The sequence below is a fragment of the Stegostoma tigrinum genome, chromosome 8, assembly GCF_030684315.1.
Source record: "Stegostoma tigrinum isolate sSteTig4 chromosome 8, sSteTig4.hap1, whole genome shotgun sequence".
NCBI classification, from domain to species: domain Eukaryota; kingdom Metazoa; phylum Chordata; class Chondrichthyes; order Orectolobiformes; family Stegostomatidae; genus Stegostoma; species Stegostoma tigrinum.
Genome location: NC_081361.1, coordinates 95017513 through 95030640, shown reverse-complemented (window position 1 = coordinate 95030640; position 13128 = coordinate 95017513).

The following is a 13128-nucleotide window of genomic DNA, read 5'->3' as shown; positions in this document are numbered from 1 at the left end:
TATACCAAGGCTGGGCAAGGATGGCAGATTTCCTTCCAATGTTGAGGAGTTGATGACCTAGTGGTATTAAAGCTGTTGCTCCAGGGACCCAGGTAATGCTCTGGGAACTTCAGTTCATATCACCAGATGGAATTAAGAGTCTAATGATGACCGTGTATCCATTGCCTTTTATTGGAAAAACCCATCTAGTTTATTAATGCTCTTTAGGGAAGGAAACTGCTGTCCTTACCTGGTCTGGCCTACATGTGACTCCAGACCCACAGCAATATGGTTAACTCTTAACTGCGCTCTGGGCAATTAGGAATGGGAAATAAATGCTGGCCTGGGCAGTGATGCCCTCATCCTGTGAATGAATTAACAATAAGGACATTAGTGAATCGGATGGGATGTTTTAATGATAGTAGACATGATTGCTATTAGATTCGTTTTTTAATTCTAGTATTTTTAATCACCATCTGCCGTAGTGGGCTGTGAAATCATGTGCTCAGCTAAGGTCTGGATTATGAGTTTGGTAACATTAGAGCTACATCAGTACCTCCCCATGCTCTCAGTGGCCTAGATTCTACAGCTGCAGATGGGTTTGGCTACAGATTCTCCTTCTGGTCTGAACACTAAATATGATAAGATGACATTGAAGTCATTCACATAATGTTTGCTTCGAAAGGATGGAACATGAACAGACACTGACGCTGAAACCCTGACATTTTGTCATAACCCGATTCATCATCAAGGACCAGGTGTACATGATATGTCATTGTCAACATCTGCCTATTTTAGACAGTGGACTGGAAATTCATTTGGGCAGGTACATGAGGCAGTAGATTCTGGTGGCAATGCCTGTGTGATATTTGTCACCTGTTTTTAACATTTTGAAACGTCTCTAAAAAATAGTGACTAATTCATAGAGTGAAGGGAGATCTCTCAATTTGTAGCCATGACTGGCTGCCTCTTCATGGTATTACCTCTCAGCCACATAATGTCCTGCCATATAATCCATAAAACCAAACAACCACAGTACTAACAAAAGTAGTCCATTTGGCCCATTGCCATTCAATGTGATCGTGGATTATTTGATAATCCTCAAATCTACTTCCCTGCCTTATCCTTACTACCCTTGATTCCCTGACTGTTTAAAAGTCTGTCTATTTCAGCCTTAAATATACTCAACAGTCTGGTCTTGGTAGCCATCTGTGGTAAAGGATTCCACAGATTCACAACTCTTTGAGAGAAGAAATTCCTCCTGATAACCTGACAACCTTTGAGAAAATGCCCACTGGTCCTAGATTCTCCAACAAGGCAAACAACTTTTCCCAATCTATCCTGTCAGATCCCCTAACAATCTCATATGTTTCATGAAGATCTTGCTCATTCTCTGAACTCCGAAGAGTGCAGGCCCGATTTATTCACCTTTTCCTCAGAAGAAAATCCCCACGTACCCAGGATCAATCAAGTGAACCTTGTCTGGATCTGAATTACGTTGTCCCTGGTTTTCCATGTGGAAAACCTACCCGGCTCTGAGGACAGATTGAAGCCTAATATGTCTATTGACTGATTTCTTGATTAGTAGGCGGGTCAAGAGTTACAGAGAGATGGCACAAGAATGGTGTTGGGAAACATATCAGCCATGACTGAATGGCAGAACAGACTCATCGGGCCAAATGGTCAATTTTTTCTCTTAAATCTTCCAGTATTATAGTCTGCTGGCTAGATTTTCCATCTGCAAATCAGGCAGGCTGCATCCCATCTTCTGCTGCCCCTCACCGCTAATCACCAAAATAGGGTGAAATGACATTGGGTGAACAATACAATGTCTTCATGCTGGTCTATGCAATAAAGGATGAGCAGGCTGGGAACTTGGAAACCTTGAAATGGAAAACGAATGAGCTATTGACTGACTCCTCTGTGAAGTTTCATTGCCCGTAGTGTTTTTTGGGCATCGACAAAGAGGTTGGGAGTGTGTTCTGATAGCTATAGTGAGATAGTGTCAGGGGTGAGAGCAGAATAACACAATAAGATTCTACTGGCCAAGGTGACAGTGTCAGCACATTTTCTCAAGTTTTCAACATTAATTCTGATTTCTTTCCACAATTGCTGCCAGACCTGCTGAGCTTTTCCAGCAAATTCTGCTTTTGTTTCAGATAACAGGGGTATGGGGAGGTGGTGTGTGTATGCCTGCGTGTGTGTGTGTGTGCGTATCTCAGTGCCTGAGTGTGTTTTGTGCACGCCTGCGTGTGCATTTTTATGTGTGTGCATGTGAGTGTGTGTGTTTATTTGGGTATGAATGTTAGTGTATATGAGTGTATGTGTGTATGAATGTGTGTGTATCTGAGTGTGTGTGTATGTTTTGTGTGCGTGCGTGTTTTGTTAGTGTGTATGTGTGTGTGTGTGTTTGTATGTGCGCATGTGTGTGTGTGTGTGTCTGTGTTTGTCTGATGGTGTGCGTGTGTGTGTATATGTGCATGTGTGTGTTTGTGTATGTGTGTGTATGTGTGTGGACAATGGTGGTCGATGGAAAGACCTTTAACCCTGGAACTATGACTAACTGGGGACTAAAATCTTGATTGGCTATGCAGCTCGTGTTCGCACCTCTGACAAGCAGCCACCACCACAAACGCCACCCACGCCCCTAAGGCTAGTTGCTCACCTAATGCTTGATCTGCAGAGTAGTGATGTATTGGGAGAAAACAAACCCGTCAATTTCCATTCTGTTACCCTGACTCCGCCAAAACACATCTAACCCAGCCTGTTGAGGGTCCGCTCATATAAATGTGTTTTGATATGTATTAATACTTCAAGAGACTAACATAAATATCTGTCCAGAATATATACATAGCAACATTGTTGTCAGTGAAGGGCGTGAGGTTCTGAGGCAGTGAATACTCTGAAAGTGGGACGAGGAAAGTAATAGTGGTAAGACATGTTCTGGTGATGTGATTGTAGTATAAGCGGTCCCTGGGTTCCATTCTGGAGTCCATTGCAAATTGACTTGTACTCAAGTCAGAAAATGATGCAGGACAATGAAAAGCAGCTGTTCATAAGTACAGTAAATGCTTGCATGTCTTTAATTTGAAAGCCATGTTTGGGAGCACATTGAAAAAGCGAACCACCCTAAATTGGAGGCCCATTTTACTAGTATTGTGAAATCCAAGCTAATGTTTGAAGACATGGGTTCAAATCCCACTGTGAGGCTTGGTGGAATTCAATAAATCCAGAATTATTGGCTTATTCTGGTAAAAGTGACCATGAAAGCACTGATCTTACAACCCTATTTGACTCAACTTTGCCCTTTAGGGAAGGAAACTGCCATCCTTACCCAATGTGGCCTACTTGGGATTCCAGACCCACAGCAATAATGTTGACTTTAAGCAACAAAAACATTCTATTGAAAGAGCAGCATGTGCTAGCCTTGTCTGCAATGCCTATGTCTCCATTGAAAGAATAACTACAAAAGCATAAAGCAGGCTCCTGAAATTCTATGACAAACAATTTTCCTTCCGTCTAAAGTTGACGTGTTTTGGAATAAACCTATTAATAAACTCATAACCAACAAATTACTATCACAATTCCAACTTGACTGTTTTGTTTGTCTCAGGTGGAGTGAGTGTAATGTTATTCAACTGTTTGCTGGTGAACCCTTCCAACTTTTGTCAGCCACCTGTGATTGAGATTCTCAGTGTGGAGACTGTTTCTCACATTCGCACACACGCGCGCGCGTGCATGCACACGCATATTATGTATGTGTGTATATATCTGGCTGTGTTCATGCAAGATTTGGAGGGTTATAGGAGGAAGGTAGATATGATATTAAAGCAAGAAAATGATAAATCTATCAGATGATTGAATTGAATGACTTGTCACTTGCGTTTTACAGTGAATAATACAGCAAAATACAGTGAAAAGCTTCTACTGTCACCATAATCCAGTTGCATTTTGAGTAGTTTAAGAATATAAGGATCTAACTGATGGAGAACCTACCTTTGTTCCACCTCCTCTTCTAAGAATCCTGAGGTAGCTCACCAAAAGCACCTGCACGGCCTCACCCCTACCAGCACCAGACCCACCAATATAGGGCTCATGACTCTTCAGATGCCAATTTCATCGCTGCTGCACCCACCTCAACAATGCTACTGATAATGCTGATGTTGGGTCCTGTACCAAACCCAGTCACCCTGCAACCAGCGGTCCCCACGTCTGTGCCAACCACGACCACAATAAGCAGTCCCTGGCTTTGCTGCCTCCTTAATGAAACCTGGACTCCCTGTTCTGGGCACACCACCCTGTTACCACGCTGTTACCAATGTCAGGAGACCCTGCTCCGGGCCTACTGCAACTTGGCTCCTCTCCAGGCTAGGCTGCCGTTGCCTCAGAAAGAGTCCCAGTCCAACCACCCCCTCTGAGATGACAGGGAGGAGAAGAAGAAAGAAAATGTAAAGGGTCAGGAAGAAGGAAGGAGGCATCTGGTCTGGCATGGATGGGCCTAGGGGCCTGGGTGCTACCACTTTGCTGGCACAGCCATCTTGTCCTGCCACAGTTGCTGCAGCTGAAAGATCTCCTTCTGTTCCACAATGCTCTATCATTCTACACATGCCTTTCTGGTATAAAGGAAGGGACCAATTTCATGAAAACATTTTATTGCTAATCAAGTTAAAAAGCGATATTAAAATAAAAAATGCATGATATCCAGCATTTGAATAGGGACCAAAGAAACACAGCACAGAAGTTACACAAGACCCCTGGGGATCTTGGAGGGCAGATAAACACCTCAGGCAGAATCCAGATGGGAGAAGTAGTTGAGCAGAAGGATTCATTAAAAAAAACAGTTTGAGCAAAGTGATAAGATTTATCCACGTGTAATAAAACAGAATTGTTACAGGGCAGAAGGGGGCTATTTGGCCCATTGTGTTTGCATCAGTTCTGTTATTTAGTGTCAATACACCTGTGGTAACACCACAGCAGTGGATAATACTATGAGTGCAATGGCCTAGTTGTATTACTCTGGGCTGTTATCTAGGGATCCAGATATTGTCCTGGGGACCTGGGTTTGAATCCTGCCATGGCAGATAGTAGAATTTGAATTCAATAAATATCTGGAATTAGGAGTCTAATGATGACTATAAATCTATTGTCGATTGTTGGAAAAACCCATCTGGTTCACTAATGTTCTTTAGGGAAGGAAACTGCCATCCTTACCTGGTCTGGTCTACATGTGACTCCAGACCCATAGCAGAGTGGATGGCTCATAACTACCCTCTGGGCAGTTAGGGATGGATAATGAACGCTGCCTAGCCAGTGATGCCGTCATCTTGTGAATGAATAAAGGAATCTCCTACTTTTTCTCTATACTCCTGCACACCATTACCATTTAAATTAACATGGCCTCTTGAATGTTTCTATCAAACCTACCTCCACCACATTTCCAGGCATTGCACTGCGCAAAGGTATTTTCGTTTTCTTTGTTTAAATCTACATTCTTGTTCTTTTCACATTGTAAACAATTTCTCCTCATCTTCTCTGTCTAGCCTGCTCACAGTTTTGAAAACTCAATCAGATTTCCCCTCTTTCTGCTTTCCAGGGAGAACAGTCCCAATTTCTTCAGCAGATCCTCATAATTGAAGTTCCTCATTCCTAGAATAATTCTAGTAAATTGTTTCAATCAGGTCTTTCCACTGTTCCAGATAAAACACATTAGCCTACCCAATCTTTGCTCACAACTAATATTCTTCAGTCAAAACAATATCTTCAAAGATCTACTCTAACCCTCTTTAGGATAATCATGTCTTTATAGAGCAGAGACCAGAAATGCAAACAGTATTTTATCTGTGGCCTAACTAATGTTTTGTACAGCTCTCTATCACTTCCAATCTCTCATGTTCTCATCAGATAATAAATGCAAATTATTTTAATTCACTCATGGGGTGTGAGCATTGCTGGCTGGCCAGCATTTATTGCCCGTCCAGGTTATCATTCCCCCCATATGAATTAGGGCAGATCTTATAGAAACATATAAGATGATGAATGGAATAGATAAGCTGGAGGCAGGGAGGTTGTTTCTGCCTGTAGGTGAAACTAGGACTAGGGGGCATAGCCTCAAATTAAAGGGAGGGAGGCAGATGTAGGACTGAGGTTAAGAGAAACTTCTTCACCCAAAGGGTTATGAATCTGTGGAATTCCCTGCCCAGTGAAGCGGTTAAGCTACCTTGCTGAATGTTTTTAAGGCAAGGCGAGATAAATTTTTGAACAGTAAAGAAATTAAGGGATATAGTGAGTGGGTGGCTAAGTGGAGCTGAGTCTCAGAAAAATCAGCCATGGTCTTATTAAATTGCGGGGCAGGCTTTTGGGGCCAGATGGCCTACTCCTGCTCCTAGTTCTTATGTTCTTATGTTCTTATGTTACCCTTGAGAAGATGGTGATAAGCTGCTTTCTTGAACAGCTGTAGTCCATATAGCTTACAGACTCTCCCAACACCCTTAGTGATGGAGTTCCAGGATTTCACCCAGCAACACTGAAGGAATGGAAAGTTTATAGGTATGTGGCTGGGAAACACGGCAGGTCAGACAGCATCAGAAGAGCAGAAAAGTCAATGTTTTGGGTCAAAACCCTTCGTAAGGATGGGTTTCAGGCCGAAACATTGTCTTTCATGTTCTTCTGATGCTGTCTGACCGACTGTGTTTTTCCAGCCTCATACCTATAGAGTCTGATGGAATGTCAATGTATTTCCAAGTCAGGATGGTCAGTGGCTTGTGGGGGGGTGGGGGGGGGTGGATCTTGCAGGTGATGGTGTTCCCATGCTGTCCTTGTCCTTCAATGTGTTAGTGATCACAAGTTTGGTCACACATCCTTTTAGCTTCCTGGTTCTCTGCAAATGCTCTCCAAGATCCCTCTATTCTTTTCCATTTCTCAGTATCAGACATTTTGTGTAATATACCCTTGTCTTGCCTGGTTTTGGGTATGTTGATTCAGAGAAAGAAAAGATTGGATTAGATGCCAGGCATCAATAATGCCCGTCTGTAAAATGATTTCATCATTTTTTTTAATGTTCTGAGAGGCCAGACAAAGTCATTGTTTAATATTTCTGTCTCCTATTACTTTTTCTTTCTATTCATTTTTGTGGGATACAGGTGTCGTTGGCTGGCCAGCATTTCTTGCCCATCCCTAAGTGGTGATGAGCTGCCTTCTCTGCCTCCTGCTGTAGGTTGATCCACAATGCTATTAGGGAATGAATTCCAGGATTTTGACCAGTGACAGTGAAAGAACGGGGTTATATTTCCAAGTTAGGACGGTGGCTCGGATGGGAACTTGAAGGTGGTGGTATTCCCATGCATCTGCTTCCCTTGCCCTTCTAGACGGAAGTGCTTGTGAGCTTGGAAGGTGCTGTCTGAGGATCTTTGGTGAATTTCTGCAGATTACTGAACAATGAATTTCAAAAATATAGAGTTGTTCAACATGGAAACAGACTCTTCAGTCCAACTTGTCCCTGCTGACCAGATATCCTAAATTAATCTCGACTCATTTTCCAGCATGTAGCCCATATCCGCCTAAACACTTCCTATTCATGTAACCCTCCAGATGCCTTTTAAATGTTGTAATTGTACCAGCCTCCACCACTTCTTCTGGCAGCTCATTCCATACACGCACCACCCTCTGTGTCAAAAAAAATTACTCCTTAGGTCCCTTCGAAATCTTTCCCCTTTCACCTTAATTCAATGCCCTCTAGTTTTAGATTCCCTTAACCTGGGAAAAAGACCTGGGCTATTCACCCTTTCTATGCCCCTGATGATTTTATAAACCTCTATCAGGTCACCCCTCAGCCTCCAATGCTACAGGGAAAATAGCACCAGCCTTTTCAGCTTCTTCCTCTAGCTCAAACCCTCCAACGCCAGAAATATCCTTATAAACCTTTTCTGAGCCCTTTCAAGTTCCACAGCATCTTTACTGTATCACGGAGCCCAGAACAGAATGCAGTATTGCAAAAGTGGCCTCACTAATGTCCTGTACAGCCACAACATGATCCAACTGACTCCAAAGACTTGGTATAAGGAGAATCTGTCTAAAATTCTCGCTGTTATTCAAGAGTGTATTTTTAAAGTTGGATGTGTTTTCATTTTTTCCATTCATGTTTATGCCAGTTTGCCATATGCAGTCACTGGGATGTTGATGTGAGTTGAACAGCGCATATGTGTGAGTTGCATAAGTGTCAATAAGCTGCTGCTTTGAGTCCGTCTGAAGCTTCAGAAGGGAAAGAAAGAGATTTCCTCGTTACTGTGCTGCTGAAATATACCAGTCAGCATGACACCTCTGTGAGAAGCATTGGTTTCAACCTAAAAGTATGGCAAGAAACAAAGAGAAAAATGAAGGCAGAGGTCAAAACAGATAGGAATTGAAAGAGGCCCGAAGAGGAAGCGAGATGCAGACAAAGGAAAAATGGAGAGACAGGAAGATAAATTCAGAAAGGGGCAGAAGCACAGAGGGGCAGTTCAGTGGCTCAGTGATTAACATTGCTGCTTCATAGCCCAGGGACTCTAGTTTAAATCCAACCTTGGGCAACCATCTGTGTGGAGTTTGCACGCTCTCCCTGTTCCTTTGGGTGGTCCAGTCCCCTCCACAGTCCAAAGATACACAGGCTAGGTAGATTGGCCATGATAAATTACCCGACAGGGATGCGCAGGCTCGGTGGCTTAGCTGTGGGAAATACAGGGTTACAGGGGTCAGGGGGCGATGGGTCTGGGTGAATTACTCTTCAGAGGGTTGTTGTGGACCTGATGGCCTGAATGGCCTCTTTCCACACCGTAGGAATTCTATTCCATGATTCTAAAAAGAAAAGGGGTGTCAAACAAGGGAGAAGCAGGCAGCCAGACCGAGTCATCACCAGAGTCCCACTCTCTCAGGAGAAAAAGAGTAGACAGCCAGAAACTTTTTCCTAGGGTGGAGGTAGCTATTATGAGGGGGCATAGTTTTAAAGTGAGTGGAGGGACATATAGGGGAGACGTCAGAGGTAGGTTCATTACTCAGAGAGTGGTCGGGGCATGAAATGCATTGCTGGAGACGGTAGTGGAGTCGGCCTCATTAGGGGCATTTCAGCAGCTATTAGATAGGCATTTGGATGATAGTATAAGGTAGGAGTAGAGGTTTGATAGACCTTAGGTTTAGGGTAAAAGTTCGGCACAACAAGAGTTCCTGTACTGTGCTGCAATGTTCTTTGTTCCATGTTCTAATTGGCGGGGTAAGTCATTTGAGGGTCACCAGGCGTCAGGTGAGGGGTGAGGTCAAAAAGGCAGGACTGTTAGGGTGATCTCAGCCTATGTGGGAAATGAATCCCACTGTTGGTGTCACTTTGCATCATAAACCAACCATCCAGCCAACTCAGCAAGTTGACTCAGATCAAAACAAGTACGGAGGGACAAAGGAGGGAGAGAGTGCGAGGCACTAAGAAAGAAAGTGACAAAAACATCAACTGCTGGAAAAACTCAGCTATCTGGCAGCATCTGTGGAGAGAAAGTAGAGTTAATATTTCAGGCCAAGTGAGCCTTCTTCAGAACAGAAGAAAGAAAGTGACAGAGAGTTTGAGAGAGAGAGATGCGCAGCAATAGATCTACCACGATAGGAAGATGGCTCTGAATCTGTATCCTACCAATAATTGGGAGTGACTCAACCTTCAGTAAAAAACTTTTAGATTATATAATTGATGCAAAATCCAGACAATTTACTGAAAGACCAAGCTGTGTGAGTGAAAGATGGCCATCGTGCTTTTTATTTATAAATTTATTTACATTTATTTCATAGTGTTGACAATTGTACACAAGCCCATGGCCAGTCTTGTTGCCCATAGTTCTTTGAACAGAGGGGCCATTCATGGCAGCATGTTTAAGCTGGATGCCTGGACTGGACTAAATTGGATTGGAATGGACTGGATAGGAACGGAATGGACTTTGCTGCACTGGGCTGAGCTGCACTAGGCTGGACTTTGCTGTGCCGGATTGGAATGGAATGAAATGGACTGGGGCTCAAATAAGTTTATACGCTGAACACCTTCTTCCATGTCCTTAAACCGCCCTCACACTCCAGGCTGTATCCTCATATGGGCTGCTTTCAGCACAGACAGCCCATTTTCACCTACTCATTGTTCCCATTATCAGTTTTCCTCCTTCTCTAGCTTAATATCATCAATCCCTTTGTCTGCCTAATAGTCTTTCTCTACATCTGGGCTCTGTCTTCACCTGCCCATCTACTCCTTTCCTCACCACCCATTCATCTCTTCGCTGCCTCCACCACCTCCAGTTTTCAGCATAAATCCATCTCTCCTAGCTACTTCCAACTCTGCAGAAGGTTCACTGGACTCAAAATGCAAACTGTGATCCTCTGATGCTGCCAAACCTGCTGAGTTTCTCCAGCAATTTCTGTTTTTGTTGGACCAGACAAGTTGGACTGGACTGCAACTTACCTTGGAGTCTGGGCCTTAAGAGCAGACCAGGGATCTAAAACATTGGTCTGGTTGCGATCTGGTGAAGTTGAAGGTTGGAGGTTGGAAGAGGAGACCATCTCCATCACCATCTCTCACCATCATCTGGTGGTAGAAGATGTTGAACTCTCTGTCCACTTCCTTTCTTCACTATTTTACCGATCTGCCTACGTTATAGCCTATCCTAAAGGACAGGCAAAAGTTATTACTTCATCTGGAATTTCTTTCACCTTTTGGACAGGAATATTAAACCAAAGGTTCATATCTCTAGCTAGGAATGAACGACTGCACAGCACCATTGAGTCAAGAGCAGGGAAAAGCTTCCTGATGTTCATGCTCATATTTATGCCTCACTAAATATCACTGATACAGCTGATTGTTATCTGGGTGCTATGTCTGGGAGCTTACAGTGTGTGAAATATGTGCTGTCTTTTCTATGTGACAACAATGATTTCACTTCCAACAAGCAAGCCCAAGATTGTGAAGGGCATGGCGCTGATGTAAGTCTGTCCTCTGTTGGATTTTTTCTTTCTCCCCAGTGGCCAACTTGTAAACCATGAAGAAGGCTTCCAGATCTCATGTTCATCCACCCTACCATTCCAGGGTCAGTCCAGTGATGAGTGACGTGAACAGTTCTACTTGCAGTGTTCCTGATTTCCAAGAAGAATGTTTGGAAAGTGACTGCTGTGTTGTTTCTTTCAGGACTGAGGATGTCAATGAGCCAAGGCCCCACATAATACAATGTGACCAACAACCATGGCAAATTGCTGTAGTATGCTTGACAAAGGATGTGGGTCTAAGTTTCTCTGCCTTTGCAAATGGCCAGTTTACCTGTTAAGAAAACTTGTTTGAGATCTTCAAGTAAATTGGACCTATGCTTCTGACCATTGACTCATTGGCATTTAACATATTGTGTCTATGCCAGTCAATAAAGATCTGACTACTTGGAACCCATTTTTCAGCGCTTGACCCCGTAGCCCTGAAGGGTATAGCAAGGCAAGTAAATGTCTAAATATTGCTTCGAGGTTATGAGAGTTTCTGACTCAATTCTTTCAGGCAGTGAGCTCGATGGTCCCATCACCACCTAGTTGAAAATGTTTCCCCTCACCTCTGCTCATAGCGTTCTACCTCTTACCTTAAATATATGGTCCCTGCTTAATGCCCCTTCTACTAATGGAAAAATGTTTTCATATCCACCCCATCTGTACCACTAAAAATCTTTTACTTCTCTACCAGGTCTCCCCTAAACAATCACTGCTCCAAGGAATTAATGGGGTGGCATGGTGGCTCAGTGGATAGCACTGCTGCCTCACAGTACCAGGATCCTGGATTTGATTCCACCCTCAGGCGACTGTCTGTGTGGAGTTTGCATGTTCTCCCCATGTCCTGTGGGCTCCCTCTGGATGCTCTAGTTTCTTCCCACTGTCCAAAGATGTGCAGGTCAGGTGAACTGGCCATGCTAAATTGCCCATAGCGCTGAGGGATGTGTAGATTAGGTGAGTTATAGGGGAATGGGTCTGGGTGGGATGCTCTGAGGGTCAGTGTGGACCTGTTGGGCTAAAGGGCCTGTTTCCATACTGTAGGGATTCTATGATGAGCCCCAACCACTTCAATCAGTCGTCATAACTCAAACCCTCCAGTCAAGGCAGCATTCTTGTAAATGTCCTCTGCACCTTCTCTAACACAATCGCATCCTTCCTATCATGTGATGACCAAAAGTGCACACTGGGCTCCAGTTGTTGCCTAACTATACTTTATACAGTTCCATGGTAACCTCCGTGCTCTAGTATATTATACCTCACCCAATAAAGGTATCCTATATGCCATCTTAATCACTTTATCTACCATCCCTGCTCTCTTCAGAGGTCTATGCACGCATACACCAAAGTCACTCTGACATTCGTGATAATGGGAACTGCAGATGCTGGAGAATCCAAGATAATAATATGTGAGGCTGGATGAACACAGCAGGCCCAGCAGCATCTCAGGAGCACAAAAGAGCCTCTCTGATGAAGGGTCTAGGCCCGAAACGTCAGCTTTTGTGCTCCTGAGATGCTGCTGGGCCTGCTGTGTTCATCCAGCCTCACAGCTCATTTCACTACGGCTGGCATTCAGTACTTTTCAGCGTCCTACCATTCATGATGCAAACCCGTCGCCTATTAGACCTCTACCAAGTGCATTACCACAAACATTTCCAGATTGAATTCCTTTTGTCACTGACTCTGACCAGCCAGCTGATATCCTCCTGTGGTTTACTGCTATGTTCCTCACTGTTTGCCAATATTTGTGTCGTCTGTGAACTTCTTGATCAAACCCCTCACAAGGATAACTAAATTATTAATGTACATTGCAGGCAGCAAGGAACCTAACACAAGACCTATGACTTCAACCCAGTATGATGGTGGCAATTCAGGAAAACAACACAGCAAAATGATAGTGACCAGAAACAAGTTCCAAAATAGAGATAATGGGAACTGCAGATGCTGGAGAATCCAAGATAATAAAATGTGAGGCTGGATGAACACAGCAGGCCAAGCAGCATCTCAGGAGCATCCAGCCTCACACTTTATTATCCAAAATAGAGAACTTCTTTATTTACCACATTCATTATTTTCCTGTAGACCTCAGGCCAATCACATCCAAAGTAACCCAATTCTAAGCCTAACCTTCAT